Source organism: Ranitomeya imitator, chromosome 5 (genome assembly GCF_032444005.1).
Source record: "Ranitomeya imitator isolate aRanImi1 chromosome 5, aRanImi1.pri, whole genome shotgun sequence".
Classification (NCBI taxonomy): Eukaryota; Metazoa; Chordata; class Amphibia; order Anura; family Dendrobatidae; genus Ranitomeya; species Ranitomeya imitator.
Window position 1 is genome coordinate 444,086,358 of NC_091286.1, and position 16,054 is coordinate 444,102,411.

The window sequence follows — 16,054 nt, forward strand, 5'->3', positions numbered from 1 at the left end:
ATCTCCCTGTCTCTCAAAAAATGTCCGTCATCTGGGTTGTGTGTGATCGCTTTTCTAAAATGGTTCATCTGGTACCCTTGCCTAAGTTGCCTTCCTCCTCTGAGTTGGTCCCTCTGTTTTTTCAGAATGTGGTTCGTTTGCATGGGATTCCTGAGAACATCGTTTCTGACAGGGGATCCCAGTTTGTGTCTAGATTTTGGCGGACGTTCTGTGCTAAGATGGGCATTGATTTGTCCTTTTCGTCTGCATTCCATCCTCAGACGAATGGCCAGACTGAACGAACTAATCAGACCTTGGAAACTTATTTAAGGTGTTTTGTTTCTGCTGATCAGGATGACTGGGTTACCTTTTTGCCGCTGGCCGAGTTTGCCCTTAATAATCGGGCTAGTTCTGCTACCTTGGTTTCTCCTTTCTTTTGTAATTCGGGGTTTCATCCTCGTTTTTCCTCTGGTCAGGTGGAACCTTCTGATTGTCCTGGAGTGGACATGGTGGTGGATAGGTTGCATCGGATTTGGAGTCATGTGGTGGACAATTTGAAGTTGTCCCAGGAGAAGGCTCAGCAGTTTGCTAATCGCTGTCGCCGCGTGGGTCCTCGACTTCTTGTTGGTGACTTGGTGTGGTTGTCTTCTCGTTTTGTTCCTATGAAGGTCTCTTCTCCTAAGTTCAAGCCTCGGTTCATCGGTCCCTATAGGATCTTGGAAATTCTTAACCCTGTGTCGTTTCGTTTGGATCTCCCGGCATCGTTTGCTATTCATAATGTGTTCCATCGGTCGTTGTTGCGGAAGTATGAGGTACCTGTTGTTCCTTCGCTTGAGCCTCCTGCTCCAGTGCTGGTGGAGGGAGAATTGGAGTATGTTGTGGAGAAGATCTTGGATTCTCGTGTTTCCAGACGGAAACTCCAGTATTTGGTCAAGTGGAAGGGTTATGGTCAGGAGGATAATTCTTGGGTGGTTGCCTCGGATGTTCATGCTGATGATTTGGTTCGCGCTTTTCATAGGGCTCATCCTGGTCGCCCTGGTGGTTCTCGTGAGGGTTCGGTGACCCCTCCTCAAGGGGGGGGTACTGTTGTGAGTTCTGTTTTTGGGCTCCCTCTGGTGGTTACTGATGGTACTGGGTGACTTGTCTTTCCTGGGTTTCTGGGTTCCACCTGTTCCATCAGCATATGGGAGTTTCCTATTTAACCTGGCTTTGCTGGCATTTCCTCGCCGGTTATCAATGTATCCAGTGTGTCTTGTTACCTCTGCTCCCTGCTCCTAGAACCTTCTGGACAAGCTAAGTTTGGATTTTCCTGTTTTGTGTTTTGCTTATTTTGGTTTTTAGTCCAGCCTGCAGATATGTGATTCTCTGCTGCTGGTTGCTCTAGTGGGCTGAAATTGCTTTTCATGTACCATGAGTTGGCACTTGAGTTCAAGTAATTTCAGGATGGTTTTTTGAAGGGTTTTTCGCTGACCGCGCAGTTCACTTTTGTATCCTCTGCTATCTAGCTTTAGCGGGCCTCATTTTGCTGAAACTGTTTTCATACTACGTATGTGCTTTCCTCTCATTTCACCGTCATTATATGTGGGGGGCTGCTATTTGCTGTGGGGTATTTCTCTGGAGGCAAGAGAGGTCTGTGTTTCTTCTGATAGGGGAAGTTAGATCTTCGGCTGAAGCGAGACGTCTAGGATCATCGTAGGCACGTTCCCCGGCTACTTTTATTTGTGTGTTAGGTTTAGGGTCGCGGTCAGCTCAGGTTCCATCGCCCTAGAGCTTGTTTGTATCTGTGCTTGTCATTTTTGTGATCCCCTGCCATTGGGATCATGACAGGTCTCCCCGAAAGGACGCAACCACGTTACCCAGTGGGACAGTCACTTCTTCTGTTTCAACCCCCTGGGCGGCTTATAGGGCTATTCCCAACTTCCACACACCTTCTATTCACATTCACTCTCATTCAATGCCGTACTCCGTGAGGTGATCAATTCCTAAATAGTTCAAGAACCCGAGCTATAGGTATCCTCCTCTACTAGAACTACCCGCTAAAGAACACGACACAGAAAATCTTACGGACAGTGCAGGGCAGATATAAGAGATCTAACAGTGTCTCTTACCTGGCCAGGTTTTTGTTCATCTGCCGTCCATTATCCCAGATTCTCTTTTCGTTCGTATTCTGCCGGTGTTCTTGAAGGAATACACAGACCTCGGGTCCCTGTTCAGGCGCCAGGAAATGTCGGGATCACACTCAGTCTGAGCAGCCTTTGGAAGTGGGGAATCACCAGAAACACTATACAAGACGTGTCTTGTGTATTATATCACTGGGAAGTCTCTGAAGCACGCCTGCCTTCAAGGTGCTATCCCTTCTTTATATAGTTGTTTCAGTAGGTTTAGTGGTTATACAAGTTTTGCATGTTTAAACAAAGAGACAAAACAGGAAAGAAAGAAAAGAAAACAGTTTCGTGGGCGGCAGTTTCACAACAAACAGTACAAAGGCAATTCCACAGACAAGAAAAACAGGATTTCATACTATAGCTAAAATGTCCTTGAATGGACAGGTCAATATTTATCACAAATTCTTTTTTTTTATTTTTGTTCATTGAGGTAATCATTTTTGTTCTGCTCTTCACAGTATGTATACTTGATCAATAAAGCTGTGATTTTGTATTTGTTTGGTGGTGACTCCCATTCATAAGGCCTACCTTTCTTCTCTTAGCATATATACATGCTCAGATGCTGCAGCGGTTCCCATTGGTCCTCCTGGAAGGTCCTTAAGGTGCTAACTTCTGTGGCAGCTGCCCATTGGTCCTTTATTGGAAGGTCCTGAACGTACTGCAGCTATATAAGCTTCACGGCCATGCGCTAGTGTACAATTGTATACGTGTGTTTGTTGTGAGTGCAAGTCGTTCATTAAATACCCCTACCCTATTGTATGACTGATCGCGTAAGGTGTATGGCTGCTATCTAGCGCCCGACTAACCACTCAACGTGTTACACACGAATCAGCTTCTATTGCTGTGACCGCCAGTGCGGCGCCACGCGCCAGTAGTGCGCTTCCTAACCCACGTCCGGGTGCTTAGTGGTGTCTACCAGCACGGCACAGTTCGCACTTCGGTGCTCTAACTATATCAGTTACCTAACACACCCAATTGCGGTGTTCTGCGCAAGTAGTCTGTACGGACTTCAACCCTGAGTCTTGGGATTGAGTTCGCTGACTCCTTGCTTGCACTCATTAGTGCGGTATTGTGGACCTGTGGCTTACAGGGTTCGCTTCCACCGCCATATAGCGCTGCCATTTACTAGCAGCAGGTTTTCACCTGCACGGTGGACCCCGGACTGCGAACGGACCAATATTATTTCACCTTATACTTGGTGCGTTCCACCAGTCCTAACAAGGGGAGTAAGAGTCCTAAAAGCCCCCACCTGCTGTGATCATTCAGACTTTATTATAACTCTCATCATTCTCCTCTGCTCGCGCCAATCGCCGGCAGAGCAGGGGAGAATGATGAGAGTGTCTTCAGCACCTGACTTCAGCACCTGCCGCCGGGGAACAGCGCGTACTGTAGCGCTTCTTCCCTGGTGTTGATGTGTGTTACACATAGGATATCGATGTGTGTTCTCCATATGCACGTGTGCGGGATGTTTTTCTGTCTGTGCTGACTGAAAAAAACGGACATGTCTATGTGTGGGGCACACGATCACACGGTCCATGGAAACACACTGACGTGCACAGACCCATTCATTTGAATGGGTCTACGTGTGTGCGTGTCTCCAGTACGTGTGAAAACTGTCACCACACATATCGTACACAGACGTGTGAAAGAGGCCTAAGTGTTTTCAAATATTTTTTTTCCTTAAGCTTTTTTTGAGGACTTTTTTTTTCCTGCCGTGGCTTCAAGAAACTGATATGCACATATTTTTCCCGAGATTTGTAAAAAATTATTTTAAAGGGACTCTGTCACCTGAATTTGGCGGGACTGGTTTTGGGTCATATGGGCGGAGTTTTCGGGTGTTTGATTCACCCTTTCCTTACCCGCTGGCTGCATGCTGGCTGCAATATTGGATTGAAGTTCATTCTCTGTCCTCCATAGTACACGCCTGCGCAAAGCAATCTTGCCTTGTGCAGCCATGTACTATGGAGGACAGAGAATTAACTTCAATCCAATATTGCAGCCAGCATGCAGCCAGCGGGTAAGGAAAGGGTGAATCAAACACCCGAAAACTCCGCCCATATGACCCAAAACCAGTCCCGCCAAATTCAGGTGACAGGTTCCCTTTAAAGAAATGCAAAAAAAAAAAATACTTACTAGGAAATTTTTCAAGCATTTATGACAAAACACATAAAAGATCTTTCTGAGCATAAAGACCTAAAAAGAGAACTTGGTCAAATTAATCACTCATCCATAGTCATAGTATGAACCAAGAAGAAGATGGACACAGGAGGGTATAAAAAAATGTAGATAGTTTATATTATAGAAATTCAGAAAAACAAAATAGATAAAAAAATAAAAACTGATTAAAGACAAATGGGAGAACAGCGTTCACAGTGTTCTTTGTGAATATAACCTTAATGTTCACTGTAAATATGCAGTGACCAACGACCTGGTATAATATGTGTGCACACAACTGGACACGTGGGTATGTTATTTCCCAGATTTAACTGTTACCCCTAATTATTCCTGTTCATATAGATCAGTACTATCCAATTGCACAATAAGATTTTTGCATAGAAAATGCTGAAGTGGTTTCTTATAATCAGTATTTCCCACCATGATGGCTTACCCTTTAACAAATAAAGATGAGTGTGATCATACGTTCTCAGCTCAGTTACCTCGGCCCTTTCATCAGTGATGTGGTAAAGCTCAAAGCAACAGGTGCAGGGGTTCAAATTCTGCCTCCACATCAGTCCTTCTCCGCAAGGTACTAAGATCAAAGGACTTAGCCATGAGCAAGGCTGGCTATTTCATGTCACACCAACGCCGCTCGCCTGTGGTTCAAAAGAAGCAACCTGAAGCTCAAATAATAGATTAATCTTCCCGGTGCAGATGCTCTAACGTATACTTTGTGCGCAGGAGAATATCGAGAGAATGCCGGAATAGAAGTAAACTCGGATAATTCGGATATACTATAAGCTTCAGCTAAATATTCCGAACATTCTCTGATCTGTTCTGAAAAAGGGTTCACTTGTAAATGAATTTTCCAAGAAATACTAGTAACTGTTAGACACCTGTGGTTACGCGTAGAGCGATTGTCAAAACCTTCACTGTTAGGTTGCCATCACACTAGCAGTATTTGGTCAGTATTCTACATCAGTATTTGTAAGCCAAAACCAGGAGTGGAACAATTAGAGGAAAAGTATAATAGAAACATATGCACCACTTCTGTATTTATCACCCACTCCTGGTTTTGGCTTACAAATACTGATGTAGAATACTGACCGAATACAGATAGTGTGACGGCAGCCTTATAGATGGGGAATTTGTAGATTTGAGTTGGGAAATGTCAATGCCGCAGAGGTCTCTGACTGCAAGTGCAGATGGCGAGGTTAAGACAAATCTCTCCATTCATCGTCCATCTATATTATTCTCCTAGTTACAGGAAATATCTCACACATACATTTATAGCTTGAGCAAGGATATAAGAGAAAGCATGCCTGTTCAAATGTAAGATCTATGTAGTGTCCTTGTGCTTCTCTGGGGCAACGTACCATAGTGTGCTCAACAGATGCTTCGAAGAAAATGACATTCCTTACCATCGCCTAACAAATGCATTTTAGAAGAAGAGAATCTGTTCATCTCACCAATATGGTATTTCCTCTTAGCCCCATAAACAAACATTTCTTGTGGGTGAGTTTATTGTCTATTGTGACCCATCTTATCACTAAAATAGAGGAGTGAGTGAATGCTAAATGGAAGCCGGGCAATTATGCGCATTTGCATCTCTAGCAAATCCACTAACAAGCTTCCAATTTGCATTGCAAATGTATAAACAAAGAATCCTATGTGATGTCTTATTACTCCCATTTTCCAGCATTTTTTCTGTCACTTATTGTAACATCATGCAGACATCTTTAGGGATTTTGGCAAATTGCTCATACAGGCCACAATGGATGACATTTGCTAACTATCAGAAATTACGAATACTTTTAGGTTATAATTTATAAGCCCTGTCTAGCTGGGATCTCTCTCCTTCTATATCAGATTATCTTACAATATGTACTATAAACCCTGTTTGCGCCTCTTTCATGTATAACACCCTGGAATTTATTATTAATAATAATAACAAATATCATTATTTAAGTGTTTTTTTGTGTGATAATATGCTGATCTTATTTTATCTATGTCGTCTAGTATTCCTTTAGTATGCTGGCACCTAAAAGTGACGACGTGTAATAAATTCACCTTATGCAAGGGTCACACAAGGGTATACTCTCTCATAAAAAATAATTGGGTCATTTATGCAAATGACCCTCTGATCAGAGTGTAAGGATAGTGCGATCCGATTCTCTCAGATGAGGAAAAGATTGAGCAAAAAATGTATCCATCTTCTTAATTCTGTCAATCTGTGGAAACCAGATTACACTCAAATATTATCTGAGTGTAGTCTGATGGTTTCCACAGCTCATTGACTTGCATGGTCCAATGCGATTTGAATATTGGATCAAACTTGGGCATGCAGGGATTTTTTTTTCCCTGGACCAGCTCTGTCTGAGGAAAAAAATCATCTGACGTGTACAGCCCCATAGAATAACATGGGGACAAGTGCTATCCATTAAAACTATGAATAGCAATCGTCTGATTATATGTCGTCTGCATGATCCCTTAGGTTGGAGTCACACTAGCAATTTAAAATTCAGTCTGATGTTGACCCAGAAAAGTAGGACGAGTGGCATGTGAGTACAATGCAAGTTTTAGTAAGTAGCATCAGTCTGACATCCATCTGACATGTGTATGCAATGCCTTTTTAAAATCAGCTTTTACATGCAGTAATTCTCTGTCATTTCAAGCTAGTTTACAACTAATAAAGCAATCTCATATCTATAATATAACGCTGGGAGCGTCACTCTGTCCGAAGTCTTTATAGACTGCGCAAGCGCAAGCGTCGGCGCAGTCTGGACCCCACAGAGAGACGCTTCCAGGAGATTGCGGTATGCGTAAACACTGAACACACACCGCGATCTCCACCGGAGAGTCAGGGACCGTGGGGTGAGTATTATATTCACCTGTCCCCCATTCCAGCGCTGCGTGCGGCTCCGTGTCCCGGTCCTCTGCTGTGACGTTCACAGTTCAGAGGGCGCGATGACGCGCTTAATGCGCGCCAGCGCCGCCCTCTGACTGAACAGTCACAGCCAGAGGAGCCGGAACACGGAGCGGCACGCAGCGCTGGAACGGGACAGACAGGTGAATATAGCAAGTGCTGGGGGGCCTGAGCTAGCGGCGATACCGGCACCTGACCCCCACAGCGCGCCGGTGTCCCCGCCTGCTCAGGCCCCCCAGCACTCGGCGCCCAGCGACGATAGGTGAGTATGGTATTTTTTTTTTTTTATATATCACTGCAGCATACGGGGGCATAAACACTGGAGCGTCTTATGGGGCCATAAACCATAATGGAGCAATGTACGGGGGTATACACTATGGAGCATCTTATGGGGGCCATAAACCATAATGGAGCAGTGTACGGGGGCATACACTATGGAGCATCTTATGGGGGCCATAAACCATAATGGAGCAGTGTACGGGGTCATATACTATGGAGAATCTTATGGGTGCCATAAACCTTTATGGAGCACTGTACGGGGCATACACTATGGAGCATCTTATGGGGGCCATCAACCATAATGGAGCAGTGTACGGGGGCATATACTATGGAGCATCTTATGGGGGCCATAATCTATAATGCAGCAGTGTACGGGGGCATACACTATGGAGCATCTTATGGGGGCCATCAACCATAATGGAGCAGTGTACGGGGGCATACACTATGGAGCATCTTATGGGGGCCATAAACCATAATGGAGCAGTGTACGGGGGCATACACTATGGAGCACCTTATGGGGGCCATAAATCATAAAGGAGCAGTGTATGGGGGCATACACTATGGAGCATCTTATGGGGGCCATAAACCATAATGGAGCAGTGTACGGGGGCATACACTATGGAGCATCTTATGGGGGCCATAAACCATAATGGAGCAGTGTACGGAGGCATACACTATGGAGTATCTTATGGGGGCCATAAACCTTTATGGAGCACTGTACGGGGCATACACTATGGAGCATCTTATGGGGGCCATCAACCATAATGGAGCAGTGTACGGGGGCATATGCTATGGAACATCTTATGGGGGCCATAAACTATAATGGAGCAGTGTACGGAAACATACACTATGGAGCATCTTATGGGGGCTATCAACCATAATGGAGCAGTGTACGGGGGCATACACTATGGAGCATCTTATGGGGCCATAAACCATAATGGAGCAGTGTACGGGGGCATACACTATGGAGCATCTTATGGGGGCCATAAACCATAATGGAGCAGTGTAAGGGGGCATACACAATGGAGCATCTTTTGGGGCCATCAACCATAATGGAGCAGTGTACGGGGGCATGTACTATGGAGCATCTTATGGGGGCCATCAACCATAATGGAGCAGTGTACGGGGGCATACACTATGGAGCATCTTATGGGGGCCATAAACCATAATGGAGCAGTGTACAGGGGCATACACTATGGAGCATCTTATGGGGCCATCAACCATAATGGAGCAGTGTACGGGGGCATACACTATGGAGCATCTTATGGGGGCCATAAACCTTTATGGAGCACTGTACGGGGCATACACTATGGAGCATCTTATGGGGGCCATCAACCATAATGGAGCAGTGTACGGGGGCATACACTATGGAGCATATTTTGGGGCCATCAACCATAATGGAGCAGTGTACGGGGGCATACACTATGGAGCATCTTATGGGGGCCATAAACCATAATGGAGCAGTGTACGGGAGCATACACTATGGAGCATCTTATGGGGCCATCAACCATAATGGAGCAGTGTACGGGGGCATACACTATGGAGCATCTTATGGGGCCATCAACCATAATGGAGCAGTGTACGGGGGCTGTTATGATCCGGTGACCTTGGAGCAGCATGAAAACTTACACTGGAGTAAGTGGTAACTATACTGACCGCAAATCCTGATCTTAACACCGCAACTAGAAGTAGCCGTGGGATGTACCTAACAACCTAGACACCTCGTCACAGCCGGATGACTAAATACCCCTGTAGATGGAAATAGGAATACTATCTTGCCTCAAAGCAGAACCCCAAAGGATAGGCAGCCCCCCACAAATATTGGCTGTGAGTAGGAGAGGAAAGACTCACACAGGCAGAAAAACAGGATTTAGCACAAGAGGCCACTCTAGCTAAAATAGGAAAGGATAGGACAGAGTTCTGTGCGGTCAGTATTAAAACCCTTCCAAAAATATCCACAGCAGATTATACAAAAAATTCCTCCATCCAACTAAAGACGTGGAACGTATATCTGCAACTCCAGAGAAAAATACACTCAGAGCAGGAATGCAATCAAAAAACAAGCACACAGCTTGTGTGCCATGGAAAAAGAAACAGACACTTATCTTTGCTGAATTGGCAGCTAAGCAGGAGAAGCCAGACAGAGATTCAACACTTCCCAAGAAACATTGACAACTGGAAAGGACTAATGAGTCCTGCAAACCTAAATACCCCAGTCAGAATTGCAATTAGCAGATACACCTGTCCAGGACTGCAGCCCAGGAACAACTGCACTACCACCTACAACCACCGGAGGGAGCCCAAAAGCAGAATTCACAACAGGGGGCATACACTATGGAGCATCTTATGGGGGCCATAAACCTTTATGGAGCACTGTAAGGGGCATACACTATGGAGCATCTTATGGGGGCCATCAACCATAATGGAGCACTGTATGGGGGCATATACTATGGAGCATCTTATGGGGGCCATAAACCTTTATGGAGCAGTGTATGGGGGCATATACTATGGAGCATCTAATGGGGGCTATAAACCTTTATGGAGCAGTGTACGGGGCATATGGATGGGAGAAGCAAATTAAAGAATGGTGGCGCAGGATAGGAGCAGCACATGACAGAACGGGGGTGCAGGATGGGAGCAGCACATGACAGAATAGGGCAGCACATGACAGAACGGGGGTGCAGGTTGGGTGCAACACATGACAGGATGAGGGCGAAGGATGGGTGCAGCACATGGCAAGATGGGGACGCAGGATGGGCGCAGCACATACCAGGATGGAGACCATATACTGTACCAATATAAATGCTCGCCACCCGGGCGTAGAACGGGTTCAATAGCTAGTACAGATATAATGTGACAAAGTCACTGGAAAAGTACTGGAGGGGAGATATGTGTCACTGCTCTTAGGCTAGTTTCATACGTCCGTTTTTTGTTTTCAGGCTAAATCCGGCCAATTTGTAAAATAACGGATCCGACACAAATTGTGAAAAACTGATGCACCGGATCCATTATTTAGCTGTATCCGTCCATCTTTAATGCGCATGGATTTTTTACTTCTTGTTTCGGAGGAGAGAGAAAGAGATCCCAGAACGGAAAATCTGCATGCTTTATATGGAAAATGCTTTGAAAACCGGTTCCAGGTGCCGGATTCATTGTTTCATACCTCCGTTTCACGTGTTTTGGGCCGATTCCATCACTGTGCGTTTTTTTCCGCCAGACAAAAAAACGTCGCAGTGAATGTTTTCTCCGTCCGCCGGAAATGACTATTTGGACGGATCCGGAAAAAAACGGATGAAACGTCTGGCCATCAGGCACAATCCGGCACTAATACAGCTCTACGGGAAAAAAAACTGATCCGGCGTAAAAAAGCGGATCCGTTTTTTCCACAAATTGCCGGATTGTGCCTGAAACAAAAAACCTGATGTGTGAAAGTAGCCTTAATGGCATCAGTGATGTGAAACTCAGAGTAATTTTCTCCAGCACACTATGTGTTGTGCGGATTAAGCTAAGTTGCATAAATGGGCTGGCTTTTACGTGGACATCTACAGAGTTACAGAGTGGGTGGGAGGATGTGCACCTTATCTCCACCTGCAGAGTCGGCACCTCCGTGGACTTTGCTACAGAGTTTTTTGTTTTTTTTGCTGTTTTCCTGTTTTTGCCTGAAGGACTGTGTTTACTTTCCTCTTCTTGTTGCTTTATGCCGCCACATAATAAACCAACAGAAGATTTAAAGAGACAGTGTTCATCGGGTGTTTGCCACTCTGTCATCTGCTTGACAGCACTAGAAACACCAGAGGCTCTGATCAGCGGTAAAATTATCAGAAAGCTGTGATCAAAGCGCTGCAGTGAGCCGGTCACAGAGTACTACTCCCATTAGCCTACACATGCTGTTGCTGATAACAGCAAGAGAAGGCTGCGCAGATGGGAGTATTCATCAGTTGGTACCTGCACTATAAATAAATAAATAACTTAAAAATGACTTGGGGGTCTGTCCTATTTTTGATAAACAACATGGCAAAGTTGAGAGCAGCGGGCTGCCACCCGCAGCTGTCAGCTTTATCATGGCTGGCTATCAAGAACAAAAGTGTCCCCACATAGTTTGTTTAAATTAGTTAAATAAATAATTTTGAAAGTGGTGTGGGGTCCCCCCATTTTTGACAACCAGCCAACCAAGATAAAGCAGACAGCTGGGGTTGATATTCTCAGGCTGATAAGGGGCCAAGAATATTGGCCCCAGCCTAAAATTACCAGCCCACAGCCACTTCAAAAAGCCGCATGTGGGAGTACTTATATTGCCCTCGCTGCAGCGTGCCCAATAGCCAGTACATGGCAGGCAGCCTTTCTGGCGACTAATTTCCCTAGGTGCAATACCTAATCTGACTGGGAAGTGGGATATAGATAAATCCCCTTCAGAAGGAACAAGGGGCAACAAAACCACCCCGGTTTGTGTCAAATTGGTGTGACTATTGGGGACGATAAAGATATCCTTCCCAGGATGCCTGACATATTGTTGGGATCCGTGACTTATTGTTGGCAGTATGGTGGGAATCGTGGCACTGCCTCTTTGCCTGGCTCTCCCACTTAGCCTGTAGGGGTGGCAAGTGGGGTAATATTTGTGGGGTTGATATCACCTATGTATTGTCAAGTGAATAGGTTAGTAGGGGAGAAGTATCTATAAGACGTCTATCCATTACTAACCCCATAGTCATTTTGTAAAGAAACAACACCAAGTCCTTTATTTAAAATAAAAATCCACACCATTTTACAAATTTATTTTAAAATAACAAAGTTATACTTACCTTACTCCCATTATATTGAAGCCCTTGTCTCCTGTGAAAACAGAAAATAATTCACAACAAAAGTACTCTTACACCTAATCCACTGATGCCAATGTCCCCTGTAAAAGAAGAAAAATAATGAACTCTGGTGAACTTTCTCACAGGAGCTCAGTGCTGTACACTGCAGAAGCAATTAAGCTCCTGTCAGTGTAAATCGGATGATGGGGAGAGCGGTTATGGTTGTTTATTATTTTTCTTTTTTTTTACAGGGGACATGGGCATCGGTGGATTAGGCGTAAAGTGAGTATTTTTTGTTGCTTATTATTTTCTGTTATTTTTACAAGGAACGAGGGCTTGAATGGAATGTGTATAGGGATAGTATAACTTTGTTTTTTTATTTTTAAATAACAATGTAAAATGATGTGTATTTATATTTCAAATAAAGGACTTTATTTTTGCTGTGTGTTTATTTACAATATGACTATGGGGTTAGTAATGGATAGGCATCTTATAGATGCCTTTCCATTACTAATCCATGGGCTTGATGTCACCAGACAATACAAAGGTGAAATCAACCCCCAAAATATTAACCCTACTTGCCACCACCACAGGGCATGTAGGAAGGGTCAGGCAAAGGACCAGAATTGGGTATCTAATAGTTATAGTTCCAACATTCTGGGAGGAAGGAGGATCAGGGTAAGGATTAAGTGATCCTGACTCTTTGGTGGTGAGACTGGACCGTGTGGAAGACTGGGTGATGCTGTCAAGCATGCTGGAAGCATTATCTACTATACAGCCACTGGTGTAGCTTCAGAAGCAGTGTCCCGTGCCTCCCAGCAAAGTGGGACAGGAAGCTATGTGTCATGGATAGGCGTAGTACTTGTGCTCCAGCAACAATCATAGTCGCACCTGCTCCATGTCCTCAACATCTGCGTGCACCATCATCAGCACTTCCACTTCTCGGTCCCATACCACATGCCTTATGCTTTTTTTACTTGGTAGGTCTCTGAAATCAAGTTTACTTTTAATTAAAAAAAAAATTGGTCATCAGCCAAAGCGTTTTTTTTGTTAGTTTTACATACCACCTTAATGCAACACTAACCATGGTAAACAGTATTGATGTCTAATTAGTTCCAGAAAAATCATTCAACTTTTTTTGGAGTTTTATTTACCACTGTAATGCAACATTAACCATGGTAAACTGTGTGGATGTCTAATTCAATCCAGATAATTTTTGAACTTTTTTTGAGTTTTATATGCCACCATAATGTAACCCTAACCACGATAAATTCTATAGATGTCTAACTCAATCCAGAACATTTTTTGAATGTTTTATGTTAGTTTTATATACCACTGTAAAGTAATGCTAACCACAGAAAACTATAGATGTCTAATTCAATTCAGATAATTTTTTGAAAGTTTTTTTGTTACTTTTTTCCCCACTATATAAAACTATTTAGTCAGCCACCAAATGTGCAAGTTCTCCCACTTAAAAAGATGAGAGAGGCCTGTAATTGACATCATAGGTAGACCACAACTATGAGAGTCAAAATCTGAAAACAAATTTAGAAAATCACCTAGTCTGATTTGGCAAGATTTATTTAGCAAATTATGGTGGAAAATAAGTATTTGGTCACATAAATCATGCAATATTTCTGGCTCTCTCCTGTGGCTTCTTCTTTAAGAATAGAAAAATATTTAGAATTGAGAGTCCTCAGTGATTGATACCTTTTAATGGCTAACTGAAAAGATAGTAACAAATTGCAAGCTTTCGAGACTACACAGGTCTCTTCATCAGGCAAAGACTAAAAGAAATTCTGAAGAATCACATATTTATGCACAACATAGTATAGGAAAAAAAAAAAAAAAGAGGGGAAAAAAAAACATGGATAAGCCAGGTGACATGAAGCAGAATTACCATGGGTGATAAACAGTTACGTCCATAAATATTGGGCCAATTCTTAGATAAGGATTGTTTTATTGTCCTGTGATTAGGGTCTCTGTTGTAATGACCCTTCATGGTCTGAGGGGCAAGTTCCTTAGTTGATGTAAAAAGACATAAATCCATGTGACACATTCATTGCTGCATTAAGAGTGTCAAAGGTCGTCATCAGTTTATATTCCCAGACTCTCCTGTCTTTCTGCGATTTGAAGTTTCCTTTCAATACAAGTAATTTCATGTCCATAATATTATGATTTGGGAGACAGAAATGTATTGCCACCGGTAGATCCATTCTTTTTTCTCTTATAGTATGGCGATGGGAGTTTATTCTTGTTCTAAGCTTCTGCCCTGTCTCCCCCACATATAGACCCCCAGTTGGACATTTAGTAAACTAAGTTAACAAAGGAACTTGCCCCTCAGACCATGAAGGGTCATTACAACAGAGACCCTAATCACAGGACAATAAAACAATCCTTATCTAAGAATTGGCCCAATATTTATGGACATAACTGTTTATCACCCATGGTAATTCTGCTTTATGTCACCTGGCTTATCCATGGTTTTTTTTCCCCTCTTTTTTTTTTTTTTCCTATACTATGTTGTGCATAAATATGTGATTCTTCAGAATTTGTTTTAGTCTTTGCCTGATGAAGAGACCTGTGTAGTCTCGAAAGCTTGCAATTTGTTACCATCTTTTCATTTAGCCATTAAAAGGTATCAATCACTGAGGACTCTCAATTCTAAATATTTTTCTATCCACTGGCTAACATGGTACCAAGATATATTTCTTTAAGAATAGTGATCCAAGTATAAATATTGAAGTGCTTGCTATGGAATAAATGGCAGACCATTCGGAAAAATTCAATGTGAAAACAGAAGGAAAAAAACGAACTGTGTGGTCAAATAAATAGAAGTACAAACCAAAAGGTAATATGGTACAAAATTTATTGGAGACAAAAAAGGAAAGCAAGAGATAAGAGCATGGTGTTACCGTGTAGAACCTAAATGCAGTGCTAAGACTTATCCCTTCTACCTGACGAAGGACTTGATCCGAAACGAATGTCGGGGTGCATTCCTGCTCGTAGCACCGTGACCACAAAGGGATTTTCCCCTTACAGCATTGTTCAGCTTTACTAAGCATTCTGGCTATACCTGTTATCCAGTACTCCTATTGTACTTTGTCTTTGCACTGCATTTAGGTTCTCCTACCGCTATTATGGACATACAATACCGTTCAAAAGTTTAGGGTCACTTAGAAATATCCTTATTTTTTTAAAGAAAAGCACAGTTTTTTCAAATGAAGCTAACATTAAATGATTTCGAAATATACTCTATACATTGTTAATGTGGTAAATGACTATTCTAGCAGCAAATGTCTGGTTTGTAATGCAATTTCTTCATATGTGTATAGAGGCCCATTTCCAACAACCATCACTCCAGTGTTCTTATGGTACTTTGTGTTTTCTAACTGTGTAAGAAAGCTAATGGATGGTTAGAATACCCTTGAAAACCCTTGTGCAAGTATGTTAGCACAGCTGAAAAGAGTTTGGCTGATTAGAGAACCTATAAACCTGATTTTCCTTTGAGCTAGTTGAGAATCTGGAGCGTTACATTTGTTGGTTCCATTAAACTCTCAAAATGGCCAGAAAAAAAGAACTTTCATGTGAAACTCGACAGTCTATTCTTTTTCTTAGAAATGAAGGCTATTCCATGTTAGAAATTGCCAAGAAACTGAAGATTTCCTACAACGGTGTGTACTACTCCTTTCAGAGAAGAACACAAACAGGCTCTAACCAGAGTAAAAAGAGAAGTGGGAGGCCCCGCTGCA